The sequence below is a fragment of the Kogia breviceps genome, chromosome 3 (genome assembly GCF_026419965.1).
Source record: "Kogia breviceps isolate mKogBre1 chromosome 3, mKogBre1 haplotype 1, whole genome shotgun sequence".
In the NCBI taxonomy this organism is placed as follows: Eukaryota; Metazoa; Chordata; class Mammalia; order Artiodactyla; family Physeteridae; genus Kogia; species Kogia breviceps.
In genome coordinates this window covers 127,317,009-127,338,392 of record NC_081312.1, presented here as the reverse complement: position 1 = coordinate 127,338,392, position 21,384 = coordinate 127,317,009, and positions in this window count along the sequence as shown.

Below are 21,384 nucleotides of genomic sequence, written 5' to 3'. Positions count from 1 at the left end.
CCAGCCGCGGCGGGTCCTCAAAGTGTAGCAACAACCGACGAGAGGGGGTAGGGAACTGAACGCACTAAGGTATGGGATCAGAAGGGCACAAGCAACTGACGCTTGCAAGGCAAGTTTAATAACAAAGCCTAGCCGTATATATACCCCTAAAGCAGGGAATTTGCCTCGTCACGCCTTATCGGCATCAGCTGGTTGGTTGGCTTCTCGGCTTAGTGACACCTTATCAGCATCAGCTGTTTGGTTGGCTGCTCGGCTTCTCCCTCAAAGGCACCAATTTCCCCTCCAGGGTTGCTTTTCCTAGCTTTAGGGAACAACCAGGGACTCCCAGTAACTGAGCAGGTCCCTGGAGCGATTTGGCCAAAGGCCATCTCCTTTTGTATGTTCATACCATAAAGTCCAGGATGCATACCAAGGAGAGTACAGTCGGGCCCTGAGGCTTAGGAGGGTCTTAGTGGCGCCTTCCTCAGAGGGCAATGCTCGCCACAGGACTTCACCTGGTAAGAGGCACTAATGGGAACAGAATGGAGGTGCCTTTACAAGGTAAACACTGAGTTACGATATGATCCAGCAGGCCCACTCCTGGGCCTATAACCTAAGAAAGAAGACAGAAGTGGAAAGACACAGGCAGGCAAATCTGCATTGCAGGAGTATTACAATAGCCAGGACATGGAAGCAACCAGAAAGTCCATCAACAGATGAGTGGACAAAGAAGAACAGGGACCTGTACAGATGGAATATTAGCCAAGGAACCAAAGGAAACAATGCCATCAACAGCACCATCGGTGAGGCTAGAGTTCATCACGCACCTTGCAGTAAGTCACAGAGCGAAAGATACATAGCCTACGATATCAGTTATAGGTGTTTCCTAAAAATTGATATCACTGAAGATATTTCCACAGAGAAAGGCAATCACAGATGCAATAAAGAGATTTATGGTTCACCCATGGACAGGTGTGAGAATTGTGTACATTAGGAAATTGGGTTTAAGAGAGAGATACAAACACAGGTGAAATACAAAATCACCAAAGGCCTACGGAATACCAAGAGAAGAGTACTCAACATTGTGTCATAAGCTACATGGGAAAAGGATCCAAAGACGACTAGATACGTGTTTATGTATAAAAGAGCCACATCTTTCACACCTACAACAAGCAAAACATTGTAATCAAACTTGCTGTGAGAAACAATAAACATTGAATTAAAAAACGAACAAGTCAGTCGTGAGGCACAAACATAAGGGGCTTTTTCCTGGCACAGTCCATTCTAATTGACAACCGAGAATACGACTTCCACGGAGGCTCTGTTGCCCGAGTAACCAGGTTTGGTAAAGGAGACCTGCTGCCGCCTTGTGGCCGTTTCTCAAAACAGCAGCTTTAAACCCAGTGCTAATGGTCACTTGATATTCAAAATCATTGCAGGCCTATAAATGACACCTGCCCTCAAAAACGATTCTTGGGTCGTCCATCGAGGAAAAAAACTCAAAAGACGTGCACACTTCAAAACGACAATTTCAAGAGGCATATTTTGTGCACATTTTGTCTTCTCTTTCTTTCTCTTGTGATAAATAAAAGGGCATGGAAAAATGCTCAACATCAGGAATTAATAAAGCCATGCAAATCCAGTCGACAGAAACGTTCACCCACCGTCGTCAGAATGATCATCAGCCACAGAGTCTACAAAGAATAAATGCTCAAGGTGTTTTAGAGAACTCTGTGCCCTCTAGCGGCCGCTGGGACGTAACCTGGTAACAGCTAGTAGTGAGAACACCGTGGAGGTGCATTGAAAGGTAAAAATTGAGCTAACCTGTAATCGGGTAGGCCCACTGATGGGCCTATCTCCCGAGTAGACCAAAATCAAAAAGACACAGGCTGGCCATCCTGCGCTGCAGCAACATGTACCATAGCCAAGACTTGGAAGAAACCCAAATGTCCATCAACAGAACAATGCACCAAGAAGAAGGGGGCCCATGTGCACAATGGAACATGAGCCACGGAAGAGCATGCAACAGTGCCGCTGGCACCACCGTAGAAGGATCTAGAGATACCCACCCAAAAGGAAGTACGAAAGAAACCGAAATAGAAATATCCTATGACATCACTTATAGCTGTTACTTCAACATTGATACCCATGAAGTCATTTCCAAGAGAAGGCCGTGCATAGATGCAGAAAACCAACTATGCTTAACCAAGTGGAAAGGTGTAAGGAATGTATGAATTTGGATATGGGGGTTTACAGACATGTACTGATACATATGAAATATATAATCACAAAATACCTAAGGAATACCAAGAGAGGTCGACTCAACACTCTGTAATAACCTACACGGGAAAGGATCCAAAGATGAATAGATTGATACATACATATGATGAACCAGATGCAGTACACCTAGAACACACACCACATTTTTATCCAATTGGCTGTGATACTGGATAACAATTAAATTTTAAAAAACACACAAGAAGTAAGGAGATATAAGCTCTTGGGGGTTTGCCCTGACACACTGCACTCTCATTTGCAGCCTACTAACACAATTTCCAGGAAGCCTCTGTTGCAGGAAAACCCAGAGTTGGAAATGGAGAAATGCTGCCGCCTTGTGGCCGTTTCCCGCAAGAGCGGCTTTAAACGCATAGCTATGGGTCACTTAACATTCACAAGGACTCAGGCCTCTAAAAGACACCTGCCCTCAAAAAAAAAATGTCCTGAGCTCGGCAGTGGTGAAAAAAATTCGAAGGAGGCAAATGTGTCAAAGAGATAGTATGAAGAGGTAAGTTTTACTCACTCTTTATCAAAAAAAGCAAAATGGAGAAAAGCTCAACCTCAGGAATGATCAGACTCCTCTAAGCTACAAAAAGCTTTCAGCTCACCCAAGTTAACTACCGTCAGCCAAAAGACTACAAACAATAAATGCTGAAGGGGTTTTAGAGAACTCTGTTCCCTCTGTCTGCGGAGGACATGTCTAGTTGTAACAGCCAATAATGAGAACAGAAAGGAGCTGCGTTTTCAATTAAAAATTGAGCCACCCTTCCATCCAGAACACCCACAGCCGAGCCTCTCACCTGAGAAGACAGGCTGCAAGAGCTGCACTCCACGAGTTTTCACAGTAGCCAAAGACACCGAAGCAACCCAAATGTCCATCAACAGATGAATGGATAAGAAGAGCTGGTCCGTGGACACAGTGGACTATTAGCCATGGAAAACAAGGAAACACTGCTCTTTGAGGCACCCGAGATGAGCCTAGAGATCATCACAGAACATGAGTTAAGTCGGAAAGCAAAAGGCATACCGTATGACATCACCTATAGGCGTTATCTAACAGCTGACACAAATGAACATATTTCCACAAAGAAAGACACTCACACACTTAGAAAACAAACTAAGCTTAAGTAAAATGAAAGGTGGGGGGAATGGATAAATTAAGATTAGTGTCACCATATGTGTACAAATACGTATTAAATATATATATCAAACAGACCGACCATATAGCAAGGGAGGTCACCAGAACACTCTGCAATAATTTACATGGGAAGAGGATCTGTACAAGAATCTATATCTATATCTATATCTATATCTATATCTATATATAGATATAGATATATATATATATATATAAAACGTACAAATGAACCAGATTCTGTACATATAGGACCAACAGTATTCTAATCATTACCCCGATTTAAACAAATTAAAAGAGCGAACAAGAAGTAATGTGACATACACTTCTGGGGTTTTTTCCTGGCACATTCCATTCTAATTGACAACCTGGGAACAGGACTTCCAGAAGGCTCTGCTGCCCTAGTAACCAGATGTGGGAATGTAGCAATGCTGACGCCTTGTGGCCGTTTCCCACAGCAGCAGCTTTAAAGTCAGTGCTAATGGTCACTCAATATTCACACCCATTGCAGGCTTGTAAATGACACCTGCCCTCCAAAACAAAATCCTGGGGTCGAAAATCGACCAAAAAAGTCGAAAGAGGGCAACCTTCCAAGAAGACAATTTCGAGAGGTTTATTGTACTCACGGTTTTTTGTTTTCTGTTTTTGTTTAACAGAATAAAAAAAGGCGTGGAAAAATGCTGAACCTTAGGAATTATTAGACACGAAAATACACGTTACAAAAACCTATCATGTCACACCACTCAGCATGGCCATCAGCGAAACTTCTGCAAACAAGAAATGCTGACGGGTTGGTGAAGAAATGCGTACCCTCGGTTCTAAGTGGGTCGTGGTAAGAGCCCCTAAGGAAAACACAGTGGAGTTGCCTGGAAAGGGTCAACATTGAGCGACCGTTCAATCAAGCATACCCACTGCTGGGTCTATCACCTGAGAGGATGAGAATCAAAAAAGACACGGGCTGGCAATCCTGCAATCCAGCAATGTTTACCGTAGCCAACACTTGGAAGCAATGAAAATGCCCAGCCACAGAGGAATGCAGAAAGGAGAAGTGGTCCATGGACACAATGGAAGAGTACTCCAGTGAAAAGTAGAAATTCCATTTTAAAAACAGATATAAGTAAGGAGACATCAGCTTTGGGGGGTTTCTCCAGACACATCCCACCGTCATTGATAACCGAGGAACAACACTGGCAGGAAGGTCTGTTTCACTAGTTACCAGAGTGGGAAACGCAGAAATGCTGCAGCCCTCTGGCCGTTACGTGCAACGGCAGCTTGAAAACCCGTGCTAATGGTCACTTCGTGTGCACAAGTCCTGGAGGGCTGTCAATGAAACCTGCCCTCAAAATGTCTTGAGGGAGGTAGTGGCCAAAATATTTCAAAAGGCGGCACATAGTTCAAGAAAAGAATGGGATGAGGTAAGCTACACACACAGTTTGAAGGAAAAAAGGACATCCCTGAAAGCTCAATTTCAAGGCTTTATGAGACGCATGCAAATCCAACCACACAGGTATCGGCTCACACCAGTCAGAAGAACCATCAGCAACAAAACTACCAACAATTCATGCTGAAGGGGTTGTGGAGAAGTGCATACCCTCTAGGTTAAGTGGGACTTTGCCGCCAGCCGCGGCGGGTCCTCAAAGTGTAGCAACAACCGACGAGAGGGGGTAGGGAACTGAACGCACTAAGGTATGGGATCAGAAGGGCACAAGCAACTGACGCTTGCAAGGCAAGTTTAATAACAAAGCCTAGCCGTATATATACCCCTAAAGCAGGGAATTTGCCTCGTCACGCCTTATCGGCATCAGCTGGTTGGTTGGCTTCTCGGCTTAGTGACACCTTATCAGCATCAGCTGTTTGGTTGGCTGCTCGGCTTCTCCCTCAAAGGCACCAATTTCCCCTCCAGGGTTGCTTTTCCTAGCTTTAGGGAACAACCAGGGACTCCCAGTAACTGAGCAGGTCCCTGGAGCGATTTGGCCAAAGGCCATCTCCTTTTGTATGTTCATACCATAAAGTCCAGGATGCATACCAAGGAGAGTACAGTCGGGCCCTGAGGCTTAGGAGGGTCTTAGTGGCGCCTTCCTCAGAGGGCAATGCTCGCCACAGGACTTCACCTGGTAAGAGGCACTAATGGGAACAGAATGGAGGTGCCTTTACAAGGTAAACACTGAGTTACGATATGATCCAGCAGGCCCACTCCTGGGCCTATAACCTAAGAAAGAAGACAGAAGTGGAAAGACACAGGCAGGCAAATCTGCATTGCAGGAGTATTACAATAGCCAGGACATGGAAGCAACCAGAAAGTCCATCAACAGATGAGTGGACAAAGAAGAACAGGGACCTGTACAGATGGAATATTAGCCAAGGAACCAAAGGAAACAATGCCATCAACAGCACCATCGGTGAGGCTAGAGTTCATCACGCACCTTGCAGTAAGTCACAGAGCGAAAGATACATAGCCTACGATATCAGTTATAGGTGTTCCCTAAAAATTGATATCACTGAAGATATTTCCACAGAGAAAGGCAATCACAGATGCAATAAAGAGATTTATGGTTCACCCATGGACAGGTGTGAGAATTGTGTACATTAGGAAATTGGGTTTAAGAGAGAGATACAAACACAGGTGAAATACAAAATCACCAAAGGCCTACGGAATACCAAGAGAAGAGTACTCAACATTGTGTCATAAGCTACATGGGAAAAGGATCCAAAGACGACTAGATACGTGTTTATGTATAAAAGAGCCACATCTTTCACACCTACAACAAGCAAAACATTGTAATCAAACTTGCTGTGAGAAACAATAAACATTGAATTAAAAAACGAACAAGTCAGTCGTGAGGCACAAACATAAGGGGCTTTTTCCTGGCACAGTCCATTCTAATTGACAACCGAGAATACGACTTCCACGGAGGCTCTGTTGCCCGAGTAACCAGGTTTGGTAAAGGAGACCTGCTGCCGCCTTGTGGCCGTTTCTCAAAACAGCAGCTTTAAACCCAGTGCTAATGGTCACTTGATATTCAAAATCATTGCAGGCCTATAAATGACACCTGCCCTCAAAAACGATTCTTGGGTCGTCCATCGAGGAAAAAAACTCAAAAGACGTGCACACTTCAAAACGACAATTTCAAGAGGCATATTTTGTGCACATTTTGTCTTCTCTTTCTTTCTCTTGTGATAAATAAAAGGGCATGGAAAAATGCTCAACATCAGGAATTAATAAAGCCATGCAAATCCAGTCGACAGAAACGTTCACCCACCGTCGTCAGAATGATCATCAGCCACAGAGTCTACAAAGAATAAATGCTCAAGGTGTTTTAGAGAACTCTGTGCCCTCTAGCGGCCGCTGGGACGTAACCTGGTAACAGCTAGTAGTGAGAACACCGTGGAGGTGCATTGAAAGGTAAAAATTGAGCTAACCTGTAATCGGGTAGGCCCACTGATGGGCCTATCTCCCGAGTAGACCAAAATCAAAAAGACACAGGCTGGCCATCCTGCGCTGCAGCAACATGTACCATAGCCAAGACTTGGAAGAAACCCAAATGTCCATCAACAGAACAATGCACCAAGAAGAAGGGGGCCCATGTGCACAATGGAACATGAGCCACGGAAGAGCATGCAACAGTGCCGCTGGCACCACCGTAGAAGGATCTAGAGATACCCACCCAAAAGGAAGTACGAAAGAAACCGAAATAGAAATATCCTATGACATCACTTATAGCTGTTACTTCAACATTGATACCCATGAAGTCATTTCCAAGAGAAGGCCGTGCATAGATGCAGAAAACCAACTATGCTTAACCAAGTGGAAAGGTGTAAGGAATGTATGAATTTGGATATGGGGGTTTACAGACATGTACTGATACATATGAAATATATAATCACAAAATACCTAAGGAATACCAAGAGAGGTCGACTCAACACTCTGTAATAACCTACACGGGAAAGGATCCAAAGATGAATAGATTGATACATACATATGATGAACCAGATGCAGTACACCTAGAACACACACCACATTTTTATCCAATTGGCTGTGATACTGGATAACAATTAAATTTTAAAAAACACACAAGAAGTAAGGAGATATAAGCTCTTGGGGGTTTGCCCTGACACACTGCACTCTCATTTGCAGCCTACTAACACAATTTCCAGGAAGCCTCTGTTGCAGGAAAACCCAGAGTTGGAAATGGAGAAATGCTGCCGCCTTGTGGCCGTTTCCCGCAAGAGCGGCTTTAAACGCATAGCTATGGGTCACTTAACATTCACAAGGACTCAGGCCTCTAAAAGACACCTGCCCTCAAAAAAAAAATGTCCTGAGCTCGGCAGTGGTGAAAAAAATTCGAAGGAGGCAAATGTGTCAAAGAGATAGTATGAAGAGGTAAGTTTTACTCACTCTTTATCAAAAAAAGCAAAATGGAGAAAAGCTCAACCTCAGGAATGATCAGACTCCTCTAAGCTACAAAAAGCTTTCAGCTCACCCAAGTTAACTACCGTCAGCCAAAAGACTACAAACAATAAATGCTGAAGGGGTTTTAGAGAACTCTGTTCCCTCTGTCTGCGGAGGACATGTCTAGTTGTAACAGCCAATAATGAGAACAGAAAGGAGCTGCGTTTTCAATTAAAAATTGAGCCACCCTTCCATCCAGAACACCCACAGCCGAGCCTCTCACCTGAGAAGACAGGCTGCAAGAGCTGCACTCCACGAGTTTTCACAGTAGCCAAAGACACCGAAGCAACCCAAATGTCCATCAACAGATGAATGGATAAGAAGAGCTGGTCCGTGGACACAGTGGACTATTAGCCATGGAAAACAAGGAAACACTGCTCTTTGAGGCACCCGAGATGAGCCTAGAGATCATCACAGAACATGAGTTAAGTCGGAAAGCAAAAGGCATACCGTATGACATCACCTATAGGCGTTATCTAACAGCTGACACAAATGAACATATTTCCACAAAGAAAGACACTCACACACTTAGAAAACAAACTAAGCTTAAGTAAAATGAAAGGTGGGGGGAATGGATAAATTAAGATTAGTGTCACCATATGTGTACAAATACGTATTAAATATATATATCAAACAGACCGACCATATAGCAAGGGAGGTCACCAGAACACTCTGCAATAATTTACATGGGAAGAGGATCTGTACAAGAATCTATATCTATATCTATATCTATATCTATATCTATATATAGATATATATATAGATATATATATATATATAAAACGTACAAATGAACCAGATTCTGTACATATAGGACCAACAGTATTCTAATCATTACCCCGATTTAAACAAATTAAAAGAGCGAACAAGAAGTAATGTGACATACACTTCTGGGGTTTTTTCCTGGCACATTCCATTCTAATTGACAACCTGGGAACAGGACTTCCAGAAGGCTCTGCTGCCCTAGTAACCAGATGTGGGAATGTAGCAATGCTGACGCCTTGTGGCCGTTTCCCACAGCAGCAGCTTTAAAGTCAGTGCTAATGGTCACTCAATATTCACACCCATTGCAGGCTTGTAAATGACACCTGCCCTCCAAAACAAAATCCTGGGGTCGAAAATCGACCAAAAAAGTCGAAAGAGGGCAACCTTCCAAGAAGACAATTTCGAGAGGTTTATTGTACTCACGGTTTTTTGTTTTCTGTTTTTGTTTAACAGAATAAAAAAAGGCGTGGAAAAATGCTGAACCTTAGGAATTATTAGACACGAAAATACACGTTACAAAAACCTATCATGTCACACCACTCAGCATGGCCATCAGCGAAACTTCTGCAAACAAGAAATGCTGACGGGTTGGTGAAGAAATGCGTACCCTCGGTTCTAAGTGGGTCGTGGTAAGAGCCCCTAAGGAAAACACAGTGGAGTTGCCTGGAAAGGGTCAACATTGAGCGACCGTTCAATCAAGCATACCCACTGCTGGGTCTATCACCTGAGAGGATGAGAATCAAAAAAGACACGGGCTGGCAATCCTGCAATCCAGCAATGTTTACCGTAGCCAACACTTGGAAGCAATGAAAATGCCCAGCCACAGAGGAATGCAGAAAGGAGAAGTGGTCCATGGACACAATGGAAGAGTACTCCAGTGAAAAGTAGAAATTCCATTTTAAAAACAGATATAAGTAAGGAGACATCAGCTTTGGGGGGTTTCTCCAGACACATCCCACCGTCATTGATAACCGAGGAACAACACTGGCAGGAAGGTCTGTTTCACTAGTTACCAGAGTGGGAAACGCAGAAATGCTGCAGCCCTCTGGCCGTTACGTGCAACGGCAGCTTGAAAACCCGTGCTAATGGTCACTTCGTGTGCACAAGTCCTGGAGGGCTGTCAATGAAACCTGCCCTCAAAATGTCTTGAGGGAGGTAGTGGCCAAAATATTTCAAAAGGCGGCACATAGTTCAAGAAAAGAATGGGATGAGGTAAGCTACACACACAGTTTGAAGGAAAAAAGGACATCCCTGAAAGCTCAATTTCAAGGCTTTATGAGACGCATGCAAATCCAACCACACAGGTATCGGCTCACACCAGTCAGAAGAACCATCAGCAACAAAACTACCAACAATTCATGCTGAAGGGGTTGTGGAGAAGTGCATACCCTCTAGGTTAAGTGGGACTTTGCCGCCAGCCGCGGCGGGTCCTCAAAGTGTAGCAACAACCGACGAGAGGGGGTAGGGAACTGAACGCACTAAGGTATGGGATCAGAAGGGCACAAGCAACTGACGCTTGCAAGGCAAGTTTAATAACAAAGCCTAGCCGTATATATACCCCTAAAGCAGGGAATTTGCCTCGTCACGCCTTATCGGCATCAGCTGGTTGGTTGGCTTCTCGGCTTAGTGACACCTTATCAGCATCAGCTGTTTGGTTGGCTGCTCGGCTTCTCCCTCAAAGGCACCAATTTCCCCTCCAGGGTTGCTTTTCCTAGCTTTAGGGAACAACCAGGGACTCCCAGTAACTGAGCAGGTCCCTGGAGCGATTTGGCCAAAGGCCATCTCCTTTTGTATGTTCATACCATAAAGTCCAGGATGCATACCAAGGAGAGTACAGTCGGGCCCTGAGGCTTAGGAGGGTCTTAGTGGCGCCTTCCTCAGAGGGCAATGCTCGCCACAGGACTTCACCTGGTAAGAGGCACTAATGGGAACAGAATGGAGGTGCCTTTACAAGGTAAACACTGAGTTACGATATGATCCAGCAGGCCCACTCCTGGGCCTATAACCTAAGAAAGAAGACAGAAGTGGAAAGACACAGGCAGGCAAATCTGCATTGCAGGAGTATTACAATAGCCAGGACATGGAAGCAACCAGAAAGTCCATCAACAGATGAGTGGACAAAGAAGAACAGGGACCTGTACAGATGGAATATTAGCCAAGGAACCAAAGGAAACAATGCCATCAACAGCACCATCGGTGAGGCTAGAGTTCATCACGCACCTTGCAGTAAGTCACAGAGCGAAAGATACATAGCCTACGATATCAGTTATAGGTGTTCCCTGAAAATTGATATCACTGAAGATATTTCCACAGAGAAAGGCAATCACAGATGCAATAAAGAGATTTATGGTTCACCCATGGACAGGTGTGAGAATTGTGTACATTAGGAAATTGGGTTTAAGAGAGAGATACAAACACAGGTGAAATACAAAATCACCAAAGGCCTACGGAATACCAAGAGAAGAGTACTCAACATTGTGTCATAAGCTACATGGGAAAAGGATCCAAAGACGACTAGATACGTGTTTATGTATAAAAGAGCCACATCTTTCACACCTACAACAAGCAAAACATTGTAATCAAACTTGCTGTGAGAAACAATAAACATTGAATTAAAAAACGAACAAGTCAGTCGTGAGGCACAAACATAAGGGGCTTTTTCCTGGCACAGTCCATTCTAATTGACAACCGAGAATACGACTTCCACGGAGGCTCTGTTGCCCGAGTAACCAGGTTTGGTAAAGGAGACCTGCTGCCGCCTTGTGGCCGTTTCTCAAAACAGCAGCTTTAAACCCAGTGCTAATGGTCACTTGATATTCAAAATCATTGCAGGCCTATAAATGACACCTGCCCTCAAAAACGATTCTTGGGTCGTCCATCGAGGAAAAAAACTCAAAAGACGTGCACACTTCAAAACGACAATTTCAAGAGGCATATTTTGTGCACATTTTGTCTTCTCTTTCTTTCTCTTGTGATAAATAAAAGGGCATGGAAAAATGCTCAACATCAGGAATTAATAAAGCCATGCAAATCCAGTCGACAGAAACGTTCACCCACCGTCGTCAGAATGATCATCAGCCACAGAGTCTACAAAGAATAAATGCTCAAGGTGTTTTAGAGAACTCTGTGCCCTCTAGCGGCCGCTGGGACGTAACCTGGTAACAGCTAGTAGTGAGAACACCGTGGAGGTGCATTGAAAGGTAAAAATTGAGCTAACCTGTAATCGGGTAGGCCCACTGATGGGCCTATCTCCCGAGTAGACCAAAATCAAAAAGACACAGGCTGGCCATCCTGCGCTGCAGCAACATGTACCATAGCCAAGACTTGGAAGAAACCCAAATGTCCATCAACAGAACAATGCACCAAGAAGAAGGGGGCCCATGTGCACAATGGAACATGAGCCACGGAAGAGCATGCAACAGTGCCGCTGGCACCACCGTAGAAGGATCTAGAGATACCCACCCAAAAGGAAGTACGAAAGAAACCGAAATAGAAATATCCTATGACATCACTTATAGCTGTTACTTCAACATTGATACCCATGAAGTCATTTCCAAGAGAAGGCCGTGCATAGATGCAGAAAACCAACTATGCTTAACCAAGTGGAAAGGTGTAAGGAATGTATGAATTTGGATATGGGGGTTTACAGACATGTACTGATACATATGAAATATATAATCACAAAATACCTAAGGAATACCAAGAGAGGTCGACTCAACACTCTGTAATAACCTACACGGGAAAGGATCCAAAGATGAATAGATTGATACATACATATGATGAACCAGATGCAGTACACCTAGAACACACACCACATTTTTATCCAATTGGCTGTGATACTGGATAACAATTAAATTTTAAAAAACACACAAGAAGTAAGGAGATATAAGCTCTTGGGGGTTTGCCCTGACACACTGCACTCTCATTTGCAGCCTACTAACACAATTTCCAGGAAGCCTCTGTTGCAGGAAAACCCAGAGTTGGAAATGGAGAAATGCTGCCGCCTTGTGGCCGTTTCCCGCAAGAGCGGCTTTAAACGCATAGCTATGGGTCACTTAACATTCACAAGGACTCAGGCCTCTAAAAGACACCTGCCCTCAAAAAAAAAATGTCCTGAGCTCGGCAGTGGTGAAAAAAATTCGAAGGAGGCAAATGTGTCAAAGAGATAGTATGAAGAGGTAAGTTTTACTCACTCTTTATCAAAAAAAGCAAAATGGAGAAAAGCTCAACCTCAGGAATGATCAGACTCCTCTAAGCTACAAAAAGCTTTCAGCTCACCCAAGTTAACTACCGTCAGCCAAAAGACTACAAACAATAAATGCTGAAGGGGTTTTAGAGAACTCTGTTCCCTCTGTCTGCGGAGGACATGTCTAGTTGTAACAGCCAATAATGAGAACAGAAAGGAGCTGCGTTTTCAATTAAAAATTGAGCCACCCTTCCATCCAGAACACCCACAGCCGAGCCTCTCACCTGAGAAGACAGGCTGCAAGAGCTGCACTCCACGAGTTTTCACAGTAGCCAAAGACACCGAAGCAACCCAAATGTCCATCAACAGATGAATGGATAAGAAGAGCTGGTCCGTGGACACAGTGGACTATTAGCCATGGAAAACAAGGAAACACTGCTCTTTGAGGCACCCGAGATGAGCCTAGAGATCATCACAGAACATGAGTTAAGTCGGAAAGCAAAAGGCATACCGTATGACATCACCTATAGGCGTTATCTAACAGCTGACACAAATGAACATATTTCCACAAAGAAAGACACTCACACACTTAGAAAACAAACTAAGCTTAAGTAAAATGAAAGGTGGGGGGAATGGATAAATTAAGATTAGTGTCACCATATGTGTACAAATACGTATTAAATATATATATCAAACAGACCGACCATATAGCAAGGGAGGTCACCAGAACACTCTGCAATAATTTACATGGGAAGAGGATCTGTACAAGAATCTATATCTATATCTATATCTATATCTATATCTATATCTATATCTATAGATATATATATATATATATAAAACGTACAAATGAACCAGATTCTGTACATATAGGACCAACAGTATTCTAATCATTACCCCGATTTAAACAAATTAAAAGAGCGAACAAGAAGTAATGTGACATACACTTCTGGGGTTTTTTCCTGGCACATTCCATTCTAATTGACAACCTGGGAACAGGACTTCCAGAAGGCTCTGCTGCCCTAGTAACCAGATGTGGGAATGTAGCAATGCTGACGCCTTGTGGCCGTTTCCCACAGCAGCAGCTTTAAAGTCAGTGCTAATGGTCACTCAATATTCACACCCATTGCAGGCTTGTAAATGACACCTGCCCTCCAAAACAAAATCCTGGGGTCGAAAATCGACCAAAAAAGTCGAAAGAGGGCAACCTTCCAAGAAGACAATTTCGAGAGGTTTATTGTACTCACGGTTTTTTGTTTTCTGTTTTTGTTTAACAGAATAAAAAAAGGCGTGGAAAAATGCTGAACCTTAGGAATTATTAGACACGAAAATACACGTTACAAAAACCTATCATGTCACACCACTCAGCATGGCCATCAGCGAAACTTCTGCAAACAAGAAATGCTGACGGGTTGGTGAAGAAATGCGTACCCTCGGTTCTAAGTGGGTCGTGGTAAGAGCCCCTAAGGAAAACACAGTGGAGTTGCCTGGAAAGGGTCAACATTGAGCGACCGTTCAATCAAGCATACCCACTGCTGGGTCTATCACCTGAGAGGATGAGAATCAAAAAAGACACGGGCTGGCAATCCTGCAATCCAGCAATGTTTACCGTAGCCAACACTTGGAAGCAATGAAAATGCCCAGCCACAGAGGAATGCAGAAAGGAGAAGTGGTCCATGGACACAATGGAAGAGTACTCCAGTGAAAAGTAGAAATTCCATTTTAAAAACAGATATAAGTAAGGAGACATCAGCTTTGGGGGGTTTCTCCAGACACATCCCACCGTCATTGATAACCGAGGAACAACACTGGCAGGAAGGTCTGTTTCACTAGTTACCAGAGTGGGAAACGCAGAAATGCTGCAGCCCTCTGGCCGTTACGTGCAACGGCAGCTTGAAAACCCGTGCTAATGGTCACTTCGTGTGCACAAGTCCTGGAGGGCTGTCAATGAAACCTGCCCTCAAAATGTCTTGAGGGAGGTAGTGGCCAAAATATTTCAAAAGGCGGCACATAGTTCAAGAAAAGAATGGGATGAGGTAAGCTACACACACAGTTTGAAGGAAAAAAGGACATCCCTGAAAGCTCAATTTCAAGGCTTTATGAGACGCATGCAAATCCAACCACACAGGTATCGGCTCACACCAGTCAGAAGAACCATCAGCAACAAGACTACCAACAATTCATGCTGAAGGGGTTGTGGAGAAGTGCATACCCTCTAGGTTAAGTGGGACTTTGCCGCCAGCCGCGGCGGGTCCTCAAAGTGTAGCAACAACCGACGAGAGGGGGTAGGGAACTGAACGCACTAAGGTATGGGATCAGAAGGGCACAAGCAACTGACGCTTGCAAGGCAAGTTTAATAACAAAGCCTAGCCGTATATATACCCCTAAAGCAGGGAATTTGCCTCGTCACGCCTTATCGGCATCAGCTGGTTGGTTGGCTTCTCGGCTTAGTGACACCTTATCAGCATCAGCTGTTTGGTTGGCTGCTCGGCTTCTCCCTCAAAGGCACCAATTTCCCCTCCAGGGTTGCTTTTCCTAGCTTTAGGGAACAACCAGGGACTCCCAGTAACTGAGCAGGTCCCTGGAGCGATTTGGCCAAAGGCCATCTCCTTTTGTATGTTCATACCATAAAGTCCAGGATGCATACCAAGGAGAGTACAGTCGGGCCCTGAGGCTTAGGAGGGTCTTAGTGGCGCCTTCCTCAGAGGGCAATGCTCGCCACAGGACTTCACCTGGTAAGAGGCACTAATGGGAACAGAATGGAGGTGCCTTTACAAGGTAAACACTGAGTTACGATATGATCCAGCAGGCCCACTCCTGGGCCTATAACCTAAGAAAGAAGACAGAAGTGGAAAGACACAGGCAGGCAAATCTGCATTGCAGGAGTATTACAATAGCCAGGACATGGAAGCAACCAGAAAGTCCATCAACAGATGAGTGGACAAAGAAGAACAGGGACCTGTACAGATGGAATATTAGCCAAGGAACCAAAGGAAACAATGCCATCAACAGCACCATCGGTGAGGCTAGAGTTCATCACGCACCTTGCAGTAAGTCACAGAGCGAAAGATACATAGCCTACGATATCAGTTATAGGTGTTCCCTAAAAATTGATATCACTGAAGATATTTCCACAGAGAAAGGCAATCACAGATGCAATAAAGAGATTTATGGTTCACCCATGGACAGGTGTGAGAATTGTGTACATTAGGAAATTGGGTTTAAGAGAGAGATACAAACACAGGTGAAATACAAAATCACCAAAGGCCTACGGAATACCAAGAGAAGAGTACTCAACATTGTGTCATAAGCTACATGGGAAAAGGATCCAAAGACGACTAGATACGTGTTTATGTATAAAAGAGCCACATCTTTCACACCTACAACAAGCAAAACATTGTAATCAAACTTGCTGTGAGAAACAATAAACATTGAATTAAAAAACGAACAAGTCAGTCGTGAGGCACAAACATAAGGGGCTTTTTCCTGGCACAGTCCATTCTAATTGACAACCGAGAATACGACTTCCACGGAGGCTCTGTTGCCCGAGTAACCAGGTTTGGTAAAGGAGACCTGCTGCCGCCTTGTGGCCGTTTCTCAAAACAGCAGCTTTAAACCCAGTGCTAATGGTCACTTGATATTCAAAATCATTGCAGGCCTATAAATGACACCTGCCCTCAAAAACGATTCTTGGGTCGTCCATCGAGGAAAAAAACTCAAAAGACGTGCACACTTCAAAACGACAATTTCAAGAGGCATATTTTGTGCACATTTTGTCTTCTCTTTCTTTCTCTTGTGATAAATAAAAGGGCATGGAAAAATGCTCAACATCAGGAATTAATAAAGCCATGCAAATCCAGTCGACAGAAACGTTCACCCACCGTCGTCAGAATGATCATCAGCCACAGAGTCTACAAAGAATAAATGCTCAAGGTGTTTTAGAGAACTCTGTGCCCTCTAGCGGCCGCTGGGACGTAACCTGGTAACAGCTAGTAGTGAGAACACCGTGGAGGTGCATTGAAAGGTAAAAATTGAGCTAACCTGTAATCGGGTAGGCCCACTGATGGGCCTATCTCCCGAGTAGACCAAAATCAAAAAGACACAGGCTGGCCATCCTGCGCTGCAGCAACATGTACCATAGCCAAGACTTGGAAGAAACCCAAATGTCCATCAACAGAACAATGCACCAAGAAGAAGGGGGCCCATGTGCACAATGGAACATGAGCCACGGAAGAGCATGCAACAGTGCCGCTGGCACCACCGTAGAAGGATCTAGAGATACCCACCCAAAAGGAAGTACGAAAGAAACCGAAATAGAAATATCCTATGACATCACTTATAGCTGTTACTTCAACATTGATACCCATGAAGTCATTTCCAAGAGAAGGCCGTGCATAGATGCAGAAAACCAACTATGCTTAACCAAGTGGAAAGGTGTAAGGAATGTATGAATTTGGATATGGGGGTTTACAGACATGTACTGATACATATGAAATATATAATCACAAAATACCTAAGGAATACCAAGAGAGGTCGACTCAACACTCTGTAATAACCTACACGGGAAAGGATCCAAAGATGAATAGATTGATACATACATATGATGAACCAGATGCAGTACACCTAGAACACACACCACATTTTTATCCAATTGGCTGTGATACTGGATAACAATTAAATTTTAAAAAACACACAAGAAGTAAGGAGATATAAGCTCTTGGGGGTTTGCCCTGACACACTGCACTCTCATTTGCAGCCTACTAACACAATTTCCAGGAAGCCTCTGTTGCAGGAAAACCCAGAGTTGGAAATGGAGAAATGCTGCCGCCTTGTGGCCGTTTCCCGCAAGAGCGGCTTTAAACGCATAGCTATGGGTCACTTAACATTCACAAGGACTCAGGCCTCTAAAAGACACCTGCCCTCAAAAAAAAAATGTCCTGAGCTCGGCAGTGGTGAAAAAAATTCGAAGGAGGCAAATGTGTCAAAGAGATAGTATGAAGAGGTAAGTTTTACTCACTCTTTATCAAAAAAAGCAAAATGGAGAAAAGCTCAACCTCAGGAATGATCAGACTCCTCTAAGCTACAAAAAGCTTTCAGCTCACCCAAGTTAACTACCGTCAGCCAAAAGACTACAAACAATAAATGCTGAAGGGGTTTTAGAGAACTCTGTTCCCTCTGTCTGCGGAGGACATGTCTAGTTGTAACAGCCAATAATGAGAACAGAAAGGAGCTGCGTTTTCAATTAAAAATTGAGCCACCCTTCCATCCAGAACACCCACAGCCGAGCCTCTCACCTGAGAAGACAGGCTGCAAGAGCTGCACTCCACGAGTTTTCACAGTAGCCAAAGACACCGAAGCAACCCAAATGTCCATCAACAGATGAATGGATAAGAAGAGCTGGTCCGTGGACACAGTGGACTATTAGCCATGGAAAACAAGGAAACACTGCTCTTTGAGGCACCCGAGATGAGCCTAGAGATCATCACAGAACATGAGTTAAGTCGGAAAGCAAAAGGCATACCGTATGACATCACCTATAGGCGTTATCTAACAGCTGACACAAATGAACATATTTCCACAAAGAAAGACACTCACACACTTAGAAAACAAACTAAGCTTAAGTAAAATGAAAGGTGGGGGGAATGGATAAATTAAGATTAGTGTCACCATATGTGTACAAATACGTATTAAATATATATATCAAACAGACCGACCATATAGCAAGGGAGGTCACCAGAACACTCTGCAATAATTTACATGGGAAGAGGATCTGTACAAGAATCTATATCTATATCTATATCTATATCTATATCTATATATAGATATAGATATAGATATATATATATAAAACGTACAAATGAACCAGCTTCTGTACATATAGGACCAACAGTATTCTAATCATTACCCCGATTTAAACAAATTAAAAGAGCGAACAAGAAGTAATGTGACATACACTTCTGGGGTTTTTTCCTGGCACATTCCATTCTAATTGACAACCTGGGAACAGGACTTCCAGAAGCCTCTGCTGCCCTAGTAACCAGATGCGGGAATGTAGCAATGCTGACGCCTTGTGGCCGTTTCCCACAGCAGCAGCTTTAAAGTCAGTGCTAATGGTCACTCAATATTCACACCCATTGCAGGCTTGTAAATGACACCTGCCCTCCAAAACAAAATCCTGGGGTCGAAAATCGACCAAAAAAGTCGAAAGAGGGCAACCTTCCAAGAAGACAATTTCGAGAGGTTTATTGTACTCACGGTTTTTTGTTTTCTGTTTTTGTTTAACAGAATAAAAAAAGGCGTGGAAAAATGCTGAACCTTAGGAATTATTAGACACGAAAATACACGTTACAAAAACCTATCATGTCACACCACTCAGCATGGCCATCAGCGAAACTTCTGCAAACAAGAAATGCTGACGGGTTGGTGAAGAAATGCGTACCCTCGGTTCTAAGTGGGTCGTGGTAAGAGCCCCTAAGGAAAACACAGTGGAGTTGCCTGGAAAGGGTCAACATTGAGCGACCGTTCAATCAAGCATACCCACTGCTGGGTCTATCACCTGAGAGGATGAGAATCAAAAAAGACACGGGCTGGCAATCCTGCAATCCAGCAATGTTTACCGTAGCCAACACTTGGAAGCAATGAAAATGCCCAGCCACAGAGGAATGCAGAAAGGAGAAGTGGTCCATGGACACAATGGAAGAGTACTCCAGTGAAAAGTAGAAATTCCATTTTAAAAACAGATATAAGTAAGGAGACATCAGCTTTGGGGGGTTTCTCCAGACACATCCCACCGTCATTGATAACCGAGGAACAACACTGGCAGGAAGGTCTGTTTCACTAGTTACCAGAGTGGGAAACGCAGAAATGCTGCAGCCCTCTGGCCGTTACGTGCAACGGCAGCTTGAAAACCCGTGCTAATGGTCACTTCGTGTGCACAAGTCCTGGAGGGCTGTCAATGAAACCTGCCCTCAAAATGTCTTGAGGGAGGTAGTGGCCAAAATATTTCAAAAGGCGGCACATAGTTCAAGAAAAGAATGGGATGAGGTAAGCTACACACACAGTTTGAAGGAAAAAAGGACATCCCTGAAAGCTCAATTTCAAGGCTTTATGAGACGCATGCAAATCCAACCACACAGGTATCGGCTCACACCAGTCAGAAGAACCATCAGCAACAAAACTACCAACAATTCATGCTGAAGGGGTTGTGGAGAAGTGCATACCCTCTAGGTTAAGTGGGACTTTGCCGCCAGCCGCGGCGGGTCCTCAAAGTGTAGCAACAACCGACGAGAGGGGGTAGGGAACTGAACGCACCAAGGTATGGGATCAGAAGGGCACAAGCAACTGACGCTTGCAAGGCAAGTTTAATAACAAAGCCTAGCCGTATATATACCCCTAAAGCAGGGAATTTGCCTCGTCACGCCTTATCGGCATCAGCTGGTTGGTTGGCTTCTCGGCTTAGTGACACCTTATCAGCATCAGCTGTTTGGTTGGCTGCTCGGCTTCTCCCTCAAAGGCACCAATTTCCCCTCCAGGGTTGCTTTTCCTAGCTTTAGGGAACAACCAGGGACTCCCAGTAACTGAGCAGGTCCCTGGAGCGATTTGGCCAAAGGCCATCTCCTTTTGTATGTTCATACCATAAAGTCCAGGATGCATACCAAGGAGAGTACAGTCGGGCCCTGAGGCTTAGGAGGGTCTTAGTGGCGCCTTCCTCAGAGGGCAATGCTCGCCACAGGACTTCACCTGGTAAGAGGCACTAATGGGAACAGAATGGAGATGCCTTTACAAGGTAAACACTGAGTTACGATATGATCCAGCAGGCCCACTCCTGGGCCTATAACCTAAGAAAGAAGACAGAAGTGGAAAGACACAGGCAGGCAAATCTGCATTGCAGGAGTATTACAATAGCCAGGACATGGAAGCAACCAGAAAGTCCATCAACAGATGAGTGGACAAAGAAGAACAGGGACCTGTACAGATGGAATATTAGCCAAGGAACCAAAGGAAACAATGCCATCAACAGCACCATCGGTGAGGCTAGAGTTCATCACGCACCTTGCAGTAAGTCACAGAGCGAAAGATACATAGCCTACGATATCAGTTATAGGTGTTCCCTGAAAATTGATATCACTGAAGATATTTCCACAGAGAAAGGCAATCACAGATGCAATAAAGAGATTTATGGTTCACCCATGGACAGGTGTGAGAATTGTGTACATTAGGAAATTGGGTTTAAGAGAGAGATACAAACACAGGTGAAATACAAAATCACCAAAGGCCTACGGAATACCAAGAGAAGAGTACTCAACATTGTGTCATAAGCTACATGGGAAAAGGATCCAAAGACGACTAGATACGTGTTTATGTATAAAAGAGCCACATCTTTCACACCTACAACAAGCAAAACATTGTAATCAAACTTGCTGTGAGAAACAATAAACATTGAATTAAAAAACGAACAAGTCAGTCGTGAGGCACAAACATAAGGGGCTTTTTCCTGGCACAGTCCATTCTAATTGACAACCGAGAATACGACTTCCACGGAGGCTCTGTTGCCCGAGTAACCAGGTTTGGTAAAGGAGACCTGCTGCCGCC